Below are 16,619 nucleotides of genomic sequence, written 5' to 3'. Positions count from 1 at the left end.
GAAAATGAAAAAAATGAATTCGTCACAGATTTGTTAACATTTCCCTCGAAGGTCGAAATGCATTCTGACTTTTACTGTTCTGTCAGCTGATTTGTGACGGATGTCATAATTTTAGCACGTGAAATTTTGTGTGTGATTTTTACACCTTCACCTTCGTGAGAAGGGTATATATGTATAAGTATGTCATTCCGTTTGTAATTTTCACAATAAAATTTTTCGACCCTATAAAGATATATTCTGGATCCTTATAGATAGCGGAGTCGATTAAGCCATGTCCGTCTGTCTGTCTGTTGAAATCAATTTTCTGAAGACCCCAGATATCTTCGGCATCCAAATCTTCAATAATTCTGTCAGACATGCCCTCATATCTCAGTCCACAAATGGCTGAGATATGAGGGGAAAAAAAATTTAAATTTACAAAAAAAAATTTAAAAATAAAAAAAAAATTTAAATGTAAAAAATTTAAAAAAACCAATTTTTTTCTAAAAAATTTAAAAAAAAAAATTTTTTTCTAAAAAATTAAAAAAACAACTTTGGAAAAAAAATTTGTTTACCTAAAAATATTTAAAATTTGTATTTTGAAGTATAATTTGGTGAAGGGTATATAAGATTCGGCACAGCCGAATATAGCTATCTTGCTTTTTTTTAAATCCGTTATACTATCTTCTACTCGCCCGATCTATTCGAAATTATTTTTTTTAAAAGGTAAGATATTCTTCTTACAGTCTATGCATTTGTAAACGTTAAACAATTAACAAAAAGTGTATTGAGAACGCCAAAACTAAGGGGTGCCTCAGGGCACTGTTGCGGGTTGCGTTCAAATTTATCGGCTATATTTCATAGTTTTTTTACTTTTTTGTTAGATAAAAAAAATGATAGGAATGGCAGATAGAGACTGCAAACGAATTAAATTATCCGCCTTGACTCATGATTAGTTTGTACTCCACAAGAAGAACCACAGCCAGGAAGTTCAAAAGTTGGCGAAAAAGCAAAATATCCAATTAATGACGTCCGTTATGACAATATCGAACACTTTCCAATATGGTTAGGCAAAAAAGATGGTGCAAACTATGCAAAAAGTCGCAAACACAGTGTGTTTGCTCAAATGGCGATCTTCATTTATGCTGCGTAGAAAGTAAAACATATTTTCTTACTTTTTGTCTCTTTTTTATTAGTTTTTCAATAAAATCGTATTTTACACCTAAACCGGCAACAATGCCCTGAGGCACTCTTCACCTTTTTTTACCTGCTTCCTAAACTTAATTTGCAAATTAGTTTCTGATGGCTGTTCTGAGTTTATTGGGCCATAATTACACTAAAAAAATGATTCGAAAACTTTTTTTAGCTTTTTAAAGTTTAACAAAATAATAAAAATCCAAAGTAAAGAAATCACTCTTTTAACAATCGCATTTACATTTTTAAATAATATTTTTTTATACCTCCATTGGACGTATCCAAACACACATCATTTGGCTTAATAAGTTCTTTCATCAATATGTTTTGCTTGTTGTACAAATATTTTTGTCATTCTTTATAATTTTTGCAAATTATTTTCTTTTTTTATTATTATATACAAATTTGTTTTTATTTTTTGTTTATGTGCGTATTTTGAACGTAAAAAAATGTCGGTAAAAAGAAACTTTTTTTTTGTACACAAAGACAATGAAATTTTTGTTTTAATTTTTTTAAATGCGAGACTTGTAATGTCACGTATACGGTGCCTTGTTTGTTGTTCTTTCTTTTTTCAAAGTTGTACTATAGTATTTTTAAAAATTGTTTTTTTTTATTAAGTCAACAGCACACAGTTGGTCACCAAAGAGTTTTAATAAATCTAAACTACTGTACCAATTCGAATGCAATGTGTAAATATAAACTAATTTTATTTGAATCTTTTACTTAAACTTCACATTAAGAATTTCTTATAAAATTTTATCAATACAACATCTGACAGAATTCTGAATTCAAAACACAATGTAAACAAAATTAGCAAATTGGACAGACTTATCAAAAATCTGTCACACATATTCATAATTAACCCACATTCATATTTGCCAAATGATTTGGGTGCAAATTTTTAAATAACATTTTTTTTAAAAAAAATGTATAACTGATTTATTTGCTTAAGGTGCATTCAGACGATAAGACATTAAACTGTCCACACACGGTTGATTTGTGAGTATGATTTGTTCGTCTTCGACGTCTTGTTACTTGTTAATGGGGCAGTGCGCGAACAAAATCACAAGTAATTGAAAATTTTCAATCACAAATCAGGCGAACAAATCATTCCGTGTGTGGCCAGCTTTACGTAGGACTTTACGAAGATAAAATAAAATGAAAATTCATTAAAATGCAAAAAAAAAATTGTATGCCTTTTGCTTTTAAACGATGCGTATTAAGTAAGATGATAATAGCTGTGTTTTTGCTTTGTTTACATAGAAATGTAACCCTGATCTAATACATCTTCAAACATAAAGAGAGCCATACGACTGTCAAATTATCATTTTCATTACCAAATAATTTGCATACTTCTACACAAAATATTGAAAGATCATATTACTTGTGGGACGAATGTAAACACAGCTTTAATTAACATTTAAATTATAAAGTTTAAAGAAGTTTTATCAACTTCACTATCTAAGCGAAAGATTTGGGTTTCATTAACATCGCATCTACGACAAGTCGAACGAAAACGTAAAGATTTTTATAAAAACTTCGGATTCTCTATTCTCGACTATTCGTCTCAGTTGAGTGAAAGTTTTCGATATAGAGGAATCCAATTTTAATCGACTTCATGCTGTGCTTTTCGTACGAGATTGAGAGACAAACTGACATAAATTCGAAATTGACATAAGTTGCTCATGAAAAATATGCGAAAATTGCCTCTAAATAAGATATATTACATAATTTTTTTATTTAACATTTCGGTTAAAGAATTTTCAATAAACATTTTATGATGAAAATTGTCTAAAGAATGATAATTTTAAAATTTCCTTAAAATGTATTTTCTTAAAAGACTTAATTTGATGTTAGAACAGTTTCTTAACATTCCTAGCATTCATATCTAGAATTTACTGTCTCACATTCAGACCAATTATGAAAAAAAATTCCCCGGGAGTTTTTTCCCTTTTCTTTTTTTTAACATAGAATTTAAATAGGAAAAATGAGAAAAGGGAAAAAAACCTCCCGGGGATTTTTTTTTCATAATTAGGCTGATTTTGATCCATAAGGCTATTTCTACTGAACCGATTTTTTTTATTTTCAAAACCTAAACTGTTTGGTCAATGATAAACATTTTTGGTGAATCCCTTAAAAAAAATTTTTCGATGTTTCCAGCTAAAATAAAAGTTTAATTCTTTCTAAGATACAGTTTCTCAAAATTTGTATCCTGGTATCAGTATTTGGTGAGTTGGATCAAAGGATAACAGGATCCTTTTTTGAGAATTTGATAATTTTTTCCATATTTTTCGCAAATAAAACATGTGAAATATTGGTATGATCTGATAGGTCTTTAATAGGCGCTTTCATCTTATTCACACTTTATTTATTTACCACCTTAACTATTTGTGGTTTAGTGGTCACTTTACTAACCACCTTTTCCATAGTCTTTAAAAAATAGTTTTTTGGCATTTTGCTAAATAATTAAATTTTTTGAAGTCATCGTTGTTTTTTTTTTTGCAAAACTTTGCCGTCAGGTCGCTCTGGTTAGAAAAATAGTATAATAATTTGAAAATATTGTTAACCACGTAATTCAATAAAAAAAACAGTGTTTATTCAGTGTTACTTTGCTATTTTGTGTGTTTGGTCAGAAAATTTTGTCAAAATTATTAAGATTTGAAAAAATTTATACGAAATTTATATCATAATTATTTTTAATGCGTGGTTTGGGGTGGTGGTTTTCTTTTAAGTTTTGATTTATTTTTTCTAACTTTTTATAAAAAACTAATCTTGATTAAAGTAAAAATGCAATAAAAATGCTTTCTAGGATCTTGAATGAATATTGCTCATTCAGCACAAGTGGTTAAAACTTGAATTTTCTTAAAACTTAAGTTCTCAACTATAATTTTCATCAGCAATATTTGTCAATCTGAACAATAGTTTAGGAGATATTAAGGAAATTCGTAAAAATTTCAGATATTTCTAAACACATGATATTTGTGCTTTAAACTAACCCACTGTGCATTAGTAACCAAATTTGTATAAATAAAAGGCTAAATATTTATCTTTTAACACGTTGACGTAAATGACGTCTATAGACGTCGTGTCCGAGTGCAAATATATGCAAACGACGTCTATAACCGTTATAAATATTTAAAGTTATAAAACAATATTTTAATTATAAATCTGTGTGATTTAGCTTTCTACCAATTCCTTCAATAGTATTTTAAAAGGAAAATATTACAGTTATATTATTTCATTTATTTTTAGATTTATGATTTTGTTGCTATAAGAGTACTTGTAGATTTTAATGACGTGCATAGACGTCAATAATTTATTTATTATTTTTAGCCTCTCTTTGAGTCTGACTTACTTTTGGACAATGTAAATGTTTGTTTATGGTTTTGTTGATAATTCTAACTGTATTTTTTTAAATATCAGTGAAGGTTTTAGTTATTACCTATTTGTGACGATATACATATTTGGGCATTGATAGATGCGATCGAATTATCTCGTATTATTCTTCTCCAAAAAAGAGTATCCGTTGGTAATAATTTTTCACATTTTAGACTTATGTGTTTGGAATTCGTATTACTTGTATAAAAAATTTCATAAAAATGTAAAGTTCCTTGAGTTTAGGGAATCTCTTGTAAAATCCCTTATAAGATTACCAAAACATATTTTAGATGGTAACCAGCTGATGTGTCATATGGCAGACCACAAAGGACATCCAACACATCTTTTTTAAAATTATCTGAACAACATTACATTGAGAAGATTCTGACACCAGAAAACTATAAAAGAACTAACACATTTTGCCGTTGCAGGAACTGCACAAAAAACAAATTCCGAAAAGAGACAAAATACAGGTGTAAAACATGTCCTGAAAAACCAGCTTTATGTCCCGAAAGCTTTGAGCCGTATCACTTACTTTATTGTTAGTAAACACATATCTGTATAAAATATACATAAATACTATCATAATCATATTAAACTTGTTACCCCCATTAACACGAAGCCTGGTTATGGCCTAACTAATAGTTATACTGTCGGTTAAATATATTTTTGTATGAAAACTGTCAGTTTAACTATTAGTTAGTACATAACCAGACTTCGTGTTACTGGGGGTTAGTTTATTAAATTTAAATATGAATAGAAAGATATAGAACTGAACTTTTTATTTTTTATGTAAAGATGAAATAACTTTAATTAAAATTAATAAAAATCATGAATTTTTTCAGTTATTTCAAAAAAATATTTTTGAATACCAGGACGTCTAAAGCCGTAATTTGTATATCAGAGAAATGGTTATTATGAAAAACAAATGACGGCTATAGACGTCTAACTTTTTTTATAAAAAAATTTTAGAAAATGCAAAATTTTATCATAAAATTATGAAATCTTCATCTAACACCTTTAAAATTAAATAATAACCAAAAAAAGTTAAGTGTGTTTTTGGGTGGATTCGTCAATTTTGAGGTGAGCGTCAACGTGTTAAGCTACCAGTTAAAAGCTAACTGCCTTTTATGGGTTAAAAAACTCTAACAAAACACAATGAGGCGTCAGACACTGTTGACGGCAATAAGTAGTTTATTTATTTATTTATTATTATTTTGTTTCTATACTTAATAGAAATATTCAGACAACACACACGTATAGATGGTACCACATACACAAATATATTTATTTTATTTTATGTCTCTAATTTATTAATGTTTATTTTATTTATTTTCGAATGAAAATAAAAGAAATAAATGTTTAAATTCCATTCAAAAAGATTTTATTTTTATTTAAGTTATTGATGGTTGGTTTGATGTTGTTGTTTTTTTTCGTTATCGATAATGAGGTGCGTAGTCTGTCATTAAATATTTTTCATATGAAAATTTAAATATTTCTTTCTCTTTTGTTGTTGCTTATATTCGTACCTATTATGTATTTTGATTTGTTGTTTTTTTCTACCATATGTATTTAAAAAAATAAATATTTTTTGTTGCTGTTTTATTGTCTGGTTTTGCTGATATATGACTTTGTGTTGGGTTTATGAGTATGTTTATGTAAATAACTACATTTGCAAATTGTTTGTGTACAATAAGGCAAGAAAAAGAGTATATTTTACTTGTTTAATAAATACATAATACATACATACATATATTATGATAAATATGTACATACGTTTGTATGTACTACTATGTATGCATACATATTCTCTGTGAGTTTGTGTCAATTTAAGAGTCTTTCAAAACAGGGGGGCTGGTAGAAGAGACACTACGTCAATTATTAGTTTAGCCAAATGTTTTGTTTTTTTTTTTATAGGAGCACGTGCTAGATAGAGTACATTGTTATCGTTATTTATTTATTTTATTTTGTTTCTTTATTTAAGTTATTTTTTTTTCTTTGTTTTTATTTCATTTTCAAAAATTTTAAGTTTTTTAGTTTGTTTTTGTTTTACTCTTATTAAATGAAAATACAAACAAAAACACAAAAAAAAGTTATCTAATACAAATAAACCAGGCAAGCAGTCAGGCAACCATACACGAGTGAATGAGTAAAAATGTGTGCGATGTGGGGTATGTCTGGTCTACTGTGAGTTATCTGAAAAATATAGCAAAATTTCATTCATGTCTTTTTGTATTTTTGTCTCAACATTTACTTTATTTATTTTTTATCTAATCGCGCAGTTTGTTATTTTGTGTTGTTTTTGTTAAATATGTACATTCATATTTATTTATTTATTTTTATTTTTTTTATAAAGCAATTGATTTGTTTCCAAATACAACTCAATAAAGCAGAAAAATAAATGAATTATTTTCTTTTTACCGGTTTCGTATTGTACGTGACAGAAATTATCGCTGAATATTTACAAACATACAAATAAAAACAAATGTGTGTGCGAACGATCGATCGTAACCACACACAATGAATCACAAAAGTCGGCAATTTGTAATTGGAATATTTAATTTTTATTTAATTATAATTGTATGTACTCAATATTATGGGAAAACAAGAGGTTATTATAATTCCAACTAAAGCTCTAAAACTCAATTTAACTAAAAAAAATAATTTTTTTAATCGATTAAAATTATCCGATTAAAAATATTCGTAGCTTAAAATCATAAATAAAGGTAAAACTAGGTACCTATTATGCTTTTGCATAATGCATTGAATAATACTCGAATAATCGTCGAAAAATTAACCTGTTATTTAAATGAAAATATGTATGTATGTATATGTATATATAAAATTTATAAAAATAACTAAATTCGAGATTAAACCACTTTTCTTTAAACATTTGGAATATCATTAAGCTTTATTGAAATTTTTTGCGAATAATTGCTCAAAATACACCGATTATTTGAGAATATTCGAATAATAGATAACAAATTAAATGAGTAATCGATTGAAAATATGTTGAAAACGTTTACTCAAATATTTTAAAATATTTTTTTATCCGGTTAATCGATTAAAACTATTTTTATAATAAAATATTTAAAAATGTTTTTATATTTTTTTTTGAAATAATCAATTACAAGTATTCGAGTAAAAAACAAAACAATCTGCGATGAAATAATTACCTTGAGTTTTTTTTGAAAAAGTAAATTTTGTTAAATACCGGTTAATCGAATAAATATATTCGTATAACATTCGAATAAACTACAAAAAAATTAACCTGGAATTGACAAAAATCCATTTTTTTTTTGCTTTAAACAATTTTCTTTGAATATTTGAAAAACCATTAAGCTTAATTGAACTTCGATTATAATTACATTAAAATAACTAAATTCGAGATTTAAACAATTTTCTTTGAACATTTTGAAAACCATTAAGCTTTATTGGAATTTTTTGCGAATAATCCCTCAAAATAATCCGATAATTTGCGAATATTCGAATAATCGATAAAAAAAACGTTTACTGAAATATTGTAATACATTTTTTACTAATCGATTAATTAATCGTTTAAAAATATTTGTATAATAGATTTAAAATGCTTAAAACTATCAAAAAGCTAAAATAAATTATTTACAAATGTTTTGATGAAAAATTGTTTTAATTAATCGATTAAAAGAATTCGAGTAAATAAAAACCTTTTGAGATGGTAATAATTTCTTTGAGATTTTTTTATAAAGTAAATTTTGTTAATATTTTTTGCGTATAATCGATTAAAATTACCCGGCTAATCGAATAAAAATATTCGTATAATATTCAAATAATCGGCAACAAAAAATAACCTGGTTTCGATTAAAATTCCAATAAAATAATTATATTTTAGCTAAAAAATTATCCGATTAATCAAATAAAAACATTAGCAAACTCGATTAAAATAATACTATTTACTTAAAAATACTTTCAATTAATCGATTAAAAGTATTCGAGTAAATAAAAACCTTTGTCGATGGAAATAATTTCCTTGACATTTTTGAAAAAGGTAAATATTGTTTGATTATTTTTCGAATAATCGATTAAAATTACCCGGTTAGGTTAATCAAATAAAAATAACTTGGTAACCATTTAAAATTCCATTAAAATAATTACATTTTTGCTTGAAATAACTCCCTTTGAATAAATTCAAAATTATCCGATTAATATAATAAAAACATTAGCAAAATCAATTAAATTAATTGAAATTTTTGTTAACATTTTTGACTTAAAAATACTTTCAAATAATCCATTAAAAATATTCGAGTAAAAAAACAATTTTCGATGGAAATAGTTTCTCTGACAAATGTAAATTATTGTCTCGAAAAAAATTTCAAGAAAATAATGGCCCATAATCATATTCAAACAATAAAGTCGGTTCTTTTTAGAAACAACTTTAAAATAAAAACCTGCTTTTAATTATTTTGCAACTATAGTCAAAATTAAAGTGTGTTTTAAATTGAACCGACTTTAACTGGGTGCCACTTCAAATGTAGAAAATGTTTTCATACAATATGCAACATAATATAGACAAGTGGCACCGCTGAACAGCTGATATAGAAAAATAAAAAACAAAAAAGGTAAACAATAAAAGTAACCGGGACAACTAAAGAAAAAAAGTTGTTTGTGGTGGAAAAATGGAAAAGATAAGATTAATATCATATTTTGGTACTAATTTAATTAATAAATGTTCAATAATTGCAAAATCTCTACCAATATCTTGTAACTTAAACATTTTTCACATTTTGTCGAACATTTTTACTTGTCGAAACAGCAGTTAAAAACAGCTTTAACGTCAAAAGTATATTTTATCTTGTCTATGGTAGACCTAAAGTCAACTCTTAGGTAAAGACGACTTTATTTCTCTTTAAATATACTTTATTTCTGACTATGATTATGGGCCAATATGTTTTGGCATAAAAAATATTAGTGAAAATAAAAAATAATTTTGGTGAAAAAAATTCTGGTTAAAAACAGTCTTTCCCGAAATTGACCAATTGTAGGTCCGAATTGTTAAGTCATTGGAAAGGTGTTTGAAATGCCTTTCATTTGATATCCCTATTGTCTATTTACATGACTTAGCAATAGAGACCGATTTTCCCGATTTTAAATATCAATTCAACCGGGACTATATCCGATATATTGATCAATCCTGTTTGTAAGTTATTTGGGGGCTTCGTCAATGGCTATATTGACTCTCCTATCTATAACGATCCAGAATATTTTTAAAATTTGCACAATTTCCTGAGATATTAAAGCAAATGAGAATTAGTAAATCAATTTTTTTTGTTAAATTTACCTCATATTGGAATTCGTAATAAATTATAATAAATATGTACATAAATCACCAATTAATTTTTCTAACATTCTAATTTGGCACTTTGAACCAATAGCGGGAGACGTCAATGATAACACCACAACACCTTCATATTTATTGTAATTTTAATTAAATACTTATATTTTTACAACGATGATTGTAAACATTTTTTGGAGTACAAAAAATCGGTGGCGGTGACAGTCGCCCCTGAACAAAAAAAAATATTAAATTTATTTTTACATTTATTTTATTAATTCATATTTAGAAAACAAAAACAATTAGATTGTATGCTTATCAGTGAACAACAACAAAAAAATGTCTAAACCGGTACGGTACCGGTGGGAACATGGAACCTAATCTTAATGGCTATAAAATCAACAACAAAAATCATACGCTATTATTTTAAATTCTAACTCTACCTTAAAAATAAAAATACAGACAGACGACAACACAGTCGTCGTATGTTTACCTTCTTCTCTCTCCCCTTCGCCGTATGCAATGATTTTGGTTTTGTTGGTGTTTTTATAAGACCAGCTGTTGCTATTATTATTGTTGTAGTTGTTGCTGAAATGAAAAAAAAATAAAAAAAGTAAAATAAATGAAAAAACATGTGAAAAACAACAATAACTACGAAAATAATTTTTATTGAAATGCAATGCATTGCAATACCGTATTTTCTTTCATTTCAATTCACCTCAGAGAATGGGAGAATGAGACATTTTGGTTCTATATGGAGTAGAGAAAAAACCTAGAGTAAATTGTGTGTGTGTTGTATGTATGTATGTATATTTGTACTAGATACTTTTATATACATATTTTAATTAAAGACTATAAAATTCAACATTCTTACATACATTTCCATTCATATTTAAGTACTTATGAGTGTTTATACATATATTTATTAAACAAAATATGTACTAATTTTAATTTTGTATGTACCTATATGTACATAGTGTCGGAAAAAATAATAGGGACAATAGTTTCCTTCTAAGAGAAATGTTGTAAAAATGTTCAAAAACATGATATTTCTCTACTTGACACCTTTAGTGAGATAATTGAACACTTATACTTCTATTAAGTTAACCCTCTAACCCGCAAGAGTGCCTCAAGGCATGCATTACAAAACATCAATTATCTCAAAAATTAGTTATAAGTTTTTTTTTAAATTTAACGGTGACTTTAGTTACAGATTTGTTAACATTTCTCTCGAAGGTCGAAATGCATTCTGACTTTTACTTTTTGTTCTGTCAGCTGTTTTGTGAGTGATGTCATAATTTTAGAAAGTGAAATTGTGTGTTTGATTTTTTTTTTAAATCAAATTTTTATTAACTTTTAGTTGCCCGATCTATTCGAAATATTTTCATCTTTTATGCCCAGTTTTTGACTTGTTATTTAAATACGTATTTAGTTAATTTTAACTTAAAATTAAGTTGTATTTAAATACAGTTTGAGTTTTTCAGTGCTACATAATTTGTCTTATTTAAATAAGATAAAAGTATGGTAGCACTACTAAATATCAAAAATTTATCGATAGTTTTGCTTAAAACAGCTGTTCAACCAAAACAAAAATTGATACATTTTGCCCAATAAGAAATAAAAGTTTATTAAACAATAAAATTATTGGTAGGAAAATGCACAAAAGAAGCTCCAATTGCCCCGCATCGGAATTGTAGTTTTTGCAAGACGCTTTTTTTAGCAAGATGCTGTTGTTTGTTTTTTTTTTTACTACAATAGAGTGAAAAAAAACCAAACAACAAAAGTCAGCTGTCAAAAACATATGGTAGTTTATGAAACTTAAATAGAATTTAAATGACCAACGTCGGCCATTTAAGTATCATTTAAAAAAGCACTGAGAAACTCATTTTCGCATTTAAATAGAACTTAAATATAATTCATATTTAAATACGAAGTCAAAAACTGGCTCTTAGTCTATGAATTTGTAAATCTTAAACAATTAACAAAATGTGTGTTGAGAACGCAAAAACTAAGGGGTGCCTCAGGGCACTATTGTGAGTTGCGGCTAAATTTTCCGGCGTGTTATATTGTATAGTTTTATACTTTTTTGCTATATAAATACAAGTAAGAGAGCTATATTCGGCTGTGCCGAATCTTATATACCCTTCACCAAATTATACTTCAAAATAAAAATTTTAAATATTTTTAGGTAAACAAAATTAATTTATTTTCCAAAGTTGTTTTTTTAATTTTTTGGAAAAAAATATTTCCGAATTGTTTTTCAAAAATTAAAATTTTTTTTTTTAAATTTTAAAATTTTTTGTTTTTTCATTTTTTTTAATATTTAGCGGAAAAAAAGCTTTTGGTGAAAAAAAAATTCGGGTTAAAAAATATTTTTCCGGTTTTGTCCCTTTGAAATATCTATCATTAGCAGGGAAACCAAAATATGCAAATGCATGTTTTTTCTGGTGAGTCTAATGAGCACATGGATAAGATATTTACACGTTTCAGAACTATTTAAGAATTTTGGCATCGATTTGTTAGTGCATATTTTTGCATATTTTACCCTTAAATGCATATTTTTGCATATATTTGTTTTAAGAGCATATTTATGTCATATTTTTGCGTTTTAGAGCATATTTTACTGTTTAATAGCATATTTTGAGTTTATCAAAAACAAATTTTGTCTTACTTATTTTTCGCTGTTACAGGTTTTTACTTCCTTTGTTTAAAATTCAAAATTGAAAAATATATGGCTTTTTTTAATATAAAATAACCACTATTTTAATAATAGCGCCATCTAAATTTAAAATTTTAGTTCTAATTCAAACTTAACCGTTCTAAGTGTTAACAAAATATTGTCTTTTAAATTTGCTCCTATAACATCAGTTGATGTCGAAAGAACATTTTCTATGTATAAAAATGCTTTCAGATCCAATAGACAACGATTTTTATTTGAAAATTTAAGTCAATATTTTGTAATTTATTGCAATAATGACCTTAATTGAAGAAGTGACTTTATATTTACATAAAAAATCATCAAAAAATACCTCTCGAGGCCTTTACATAGCTTATTGTTTTTATGTTGTAATTAATTTTTGTTATACTTGTTCATGTTATTTTTGTTTATTTTATGTTACTTTACTTTTTTAGAAATGAATTGTATTGATTTTTTTAAATAAAAGTATAATTTTTTGCTAAAAATTATGTAAAAGTTTGTTTTTTTAAGAGCATATTTTTTAAATTTTAAGAGCATATTTTAAAGTTTTTACTGCATATTTAAAGCGCTTAAAATACTTTTTTTAGAGCATATTTCCGGTTTCCCTGATCATTAGATATTAGTAATCCAGATATAGGTAAAAAATCGAGGTTGTCTGGTTTTTTCCTTATATCTCAGCCATTTGTGGACCGATTTACTCGATTTTAAATAGCAACCGAAGATATTGATGTATGAATCGTGTATGTAAGTTATTTGGGGGCTTCGGAAAGTTGATTTCAACAGACAGACAGACATGGCTTAATCGACTCCGCTATCTATAAGGATCCAGAATATATATATTTTATAGGGTCGGGAAATTATATTGTGGAAATTACAAACGGAATGACAAACTTATATATACCCTTCTCACAAAGGTGAAGGGTATAAAAATGATAGGTATGGCAGATAGAGACCGCATACGGTTTAAATGATCCGCCTTGACTCATGATCAGTTGGTGCTCCACAAGAAGATCCACAGCCAGGATGTTCAAAAGTTGGCGAAAAAGCAAAACATCGAGTTAATGACGTCCGTTATGACAATATCTACCACAATCTAATAGGCAAAAAAGATGGTGCCAAACTATGCAAAAAGTCGCAAACACAATGCGTTTGCTCAAAATGCGATCTTCATTTATGATCCTCAAATGGCAAAAATTGTTTTTTTTATATGCACAGAAATCATGCTACTACATTTATTTGCGATCGGTAGAGTATTATATAGTAGGGCTTTACCATTTAAAATTTGTATGCCCTATAAGTTGATGATGTATTTACTTAATTAATTGTACATATTTATGAAGGTTAAATATAAATTTAAGAAAATTGTAAAATGTCAAATCTTCCCTATTATTTATTCCAACACTGTATCTATCTAAAAACATATCTTTTTACTTGACACTGTATCTATCAGTATGATTAACCTGATGTGGTTGATTTGAATCTAAGTACATACCTAGATACATCCAAAAACTATAATAGAGCGTTCTTGTATCTTAAAACTTAAACTTAATTTGCGAACTTTATTATTTATTTATATATTAAATAAATAGATATATAAATTGCAAACAATGCACGTGAGTGTAGTCAGTCAACTTTGGTAAAATTCAATGAATTACATTATTATTCAGCTTTAGTTCAGGTCAAAATTACTTTTTTTAAACAAATTTCCAATAAAAAAATAAAAAAAAATTAAACTGCATTATTCTAGATTGTGTGTTGGTTTTTACTAAACGTTCGATTTTACGTTTATACCCTATAAACGTTTTAGAATTAATAAAAATTAATGGTAAAAACCAATAATACCTATCCATACCTACAAACATGGTTTGTTTGAAAAAGACAAAAAAATAACACAAAAAAACCAAGAAAGAAAAAATACTACAATAACAAGAAGTGAATTATAACAAAACTACTCGTCGTACTAAAACCCAAAACCGGTTCAGCTAATAATTCACGATCAAAAAATACAACTTGTATTATGTCTGAGTCTCTGTCTGTCCCTGCCTTTGTTTGTCTGTTTGCCTTCTAATATTATATGAATCTAAGTTGTAGTATATCTATCTGCTCTTGGACGTACACATTCACGACTATACATAATCCAAGACTACACTACTATTATGTGAATACACTCTATATACAAATAATATATAAAAAAATAATAAAAAAATCTTGAACAAAACTTCTTTAACGTACGAGGAGAGTACGAATGGTAACTTGCTGCTCAAAAACAAAAAAAAACATGATTTTAAAGACTTAAGCCAACAATGAAAAGCATCATTATATTACAGCATCGTGACAGTGAGACTCAAAAGTGAAAACATGTGTTATCAGCTGTTTTAGTATGAAGGTCCATACGAAAACCTAATAAATCCTCTTTTTAAGATTTCAATTTTTTTTTAAATTCTACACATTAAAATCAATGTAACCATTGTTGAAAATCCTACCAAAATAATGGTTCCTAAATTGATTCGTTAATCTAAAAAAATTAAAAATTATGAACTATGACAGGCATTGGACCGATCTTGTCACACTCGTGGTTTCAATCGGCATAAAATAAATCAAGTAGCGGGATTTTTTGTTGAAATTTTTAGCTTTTATTTTGAAAGATTCGTACAATATAAATTTATTCAGAGTATTGGCCATTGTAAGCTATGATCTTTTCCCATCTTTCTGGATTCCGAGCTAAAAGAACCGCTCTTCTTTTGAGGCCAAGAATGAATCAAGCCAATATCGGAAAGTGAAACGTATTCCAGAAAGAGTTTCTGCATCGATCGAAACAAATAGTACTCGGACGGGGCAAGGTCTGGACTATAAAGCGGGTGAGACAATACTCACCAACCACTTCAGTCTAAATACTTTTTAACAGGTATAGCAACATGTGTCCGATCATTGTCATGACGAAATATTCATTTCTGGACGACTTTCGGCCAATGATCGCTTCAAACGAATCAGTTGCTTTTGGTAAAGCTTCCCTGTGATGGACTTGTCAGATTTCAGCAGATCATAATAGATAGGACCCTTTTGCTACCACCAAATACAGATAAGTACTTTAGCGCCATGGATATGTCGCTTTCGTGTCGATTCGGCTGGTTGGCCGGGCTTCACACACGATCTCTTGCTCTTCGGGTTATCGTAACGGATCCATTCTTCATTGCAAGTAATGATTCGGTGCAAAAATGATTTTAATAGCGTTCAAGCTGCATTGCAGACATATAAAATCGTATTTCAAGTTTGCTCGGCTTCAATTCGTATGGTATCCAATATGCCTGCTATTGGATGAATCCTGCTGCTCCCAAACGTTTTAAATTGATGCTTGAGTAGCTACCAATAATAATTTTGCAAGCTCTTGTTGAGTTTGACAACAATCTTCATGTAGTAATGCCTCCAATTCTGGCTGGCCTGGGCTATCTTAGACTTTCGTGTCGAAATCACCACTTCCGAACCGAACAAACCATCTCTTGCTCATTGATAACCAATGGAACATAGTCACCATAAGCTTTGGTGAGCAATCGTTGTGCTTCAGCGGCACTTTTTTTCAAATTAAAGAAGTAAAGCAAAACTTCCCGCACAAAATTTGACAATTTCGAAGAAAAAAAAAAACTTTGTTATTTACACTATAATATTCAATAACTAAGTGAGAATAAATGGCAGATGTGTACCCTTCAAAATGACATAGAAGTTATTGAAAACAAAAACCGCGTTCAAAAGATACGCAATAAAAAATGTAAGAATTCCGATTAAACTGAATCTAGAAAATTCGTTTCGGAACAAAACTTTTTAAAGTCAGAATGTAGAATATAACAATTTTATTTTCTTAAAAGTACACACATGAAGCCTAAAAGATGCTTCTTTCTAGGTTTAAGTAAAATTTTTTCAAGTGCATCTTATAATTACAATACACCCACACGCCTACTACACAATCTCTAAAATAGATCCCAGCAGTTCTAGGAGACAGTACCGAACTAGTGATTTTACCCATCATTTAGGATGGGAGCTAGTTACTTCAATAGCCACTTGACT

The 16,619-nt window shown here is 27.8% G+C and overlaps 1 protein-coding gene across 4 annotated transcripts in view; it reads right to left on the bottom strand.

Moving 5' to 3' along the window:
• cic (Putative transcription factor capicua) overlaps positions 1-16,619 on the bottom strand; it is a 70,943-nt gene that overhangs the window by 40,771 nt on the left and 13,553 nt on the right. For all 4 annotated transcript variants that reach the window (XM_065498823.1, XM_065498825.1, XM_065498826.1 and 1 more), the window contains exon 3: positions 10,356-10,450. The gene's annotated coding sequence lies outside the window, so the exon portion shown is untranslated. The remainder of the gene's footprint in view (positions 1-10,355; positions 10,451-16,619) is intronic.

This window comes from Calliphora vicina, chromosome 1, assembly GCF_958450345.1.
Source record: "Calliphora vicina chromosome 1, idCalVici1.1, whole genome shotgun sequence".
Taxonomy (NCBI): Eukaryota; Metazoa; Arthropoda; class Insecta; order Diptera; family Calliphoridae; genus Calliphora; species Calliphora vicina.
The sequence above is the reverse complement of the archived record's forward strand: the minus strand, read 5'-3'. Positions and strand labels throughout refer to the sequence as shown.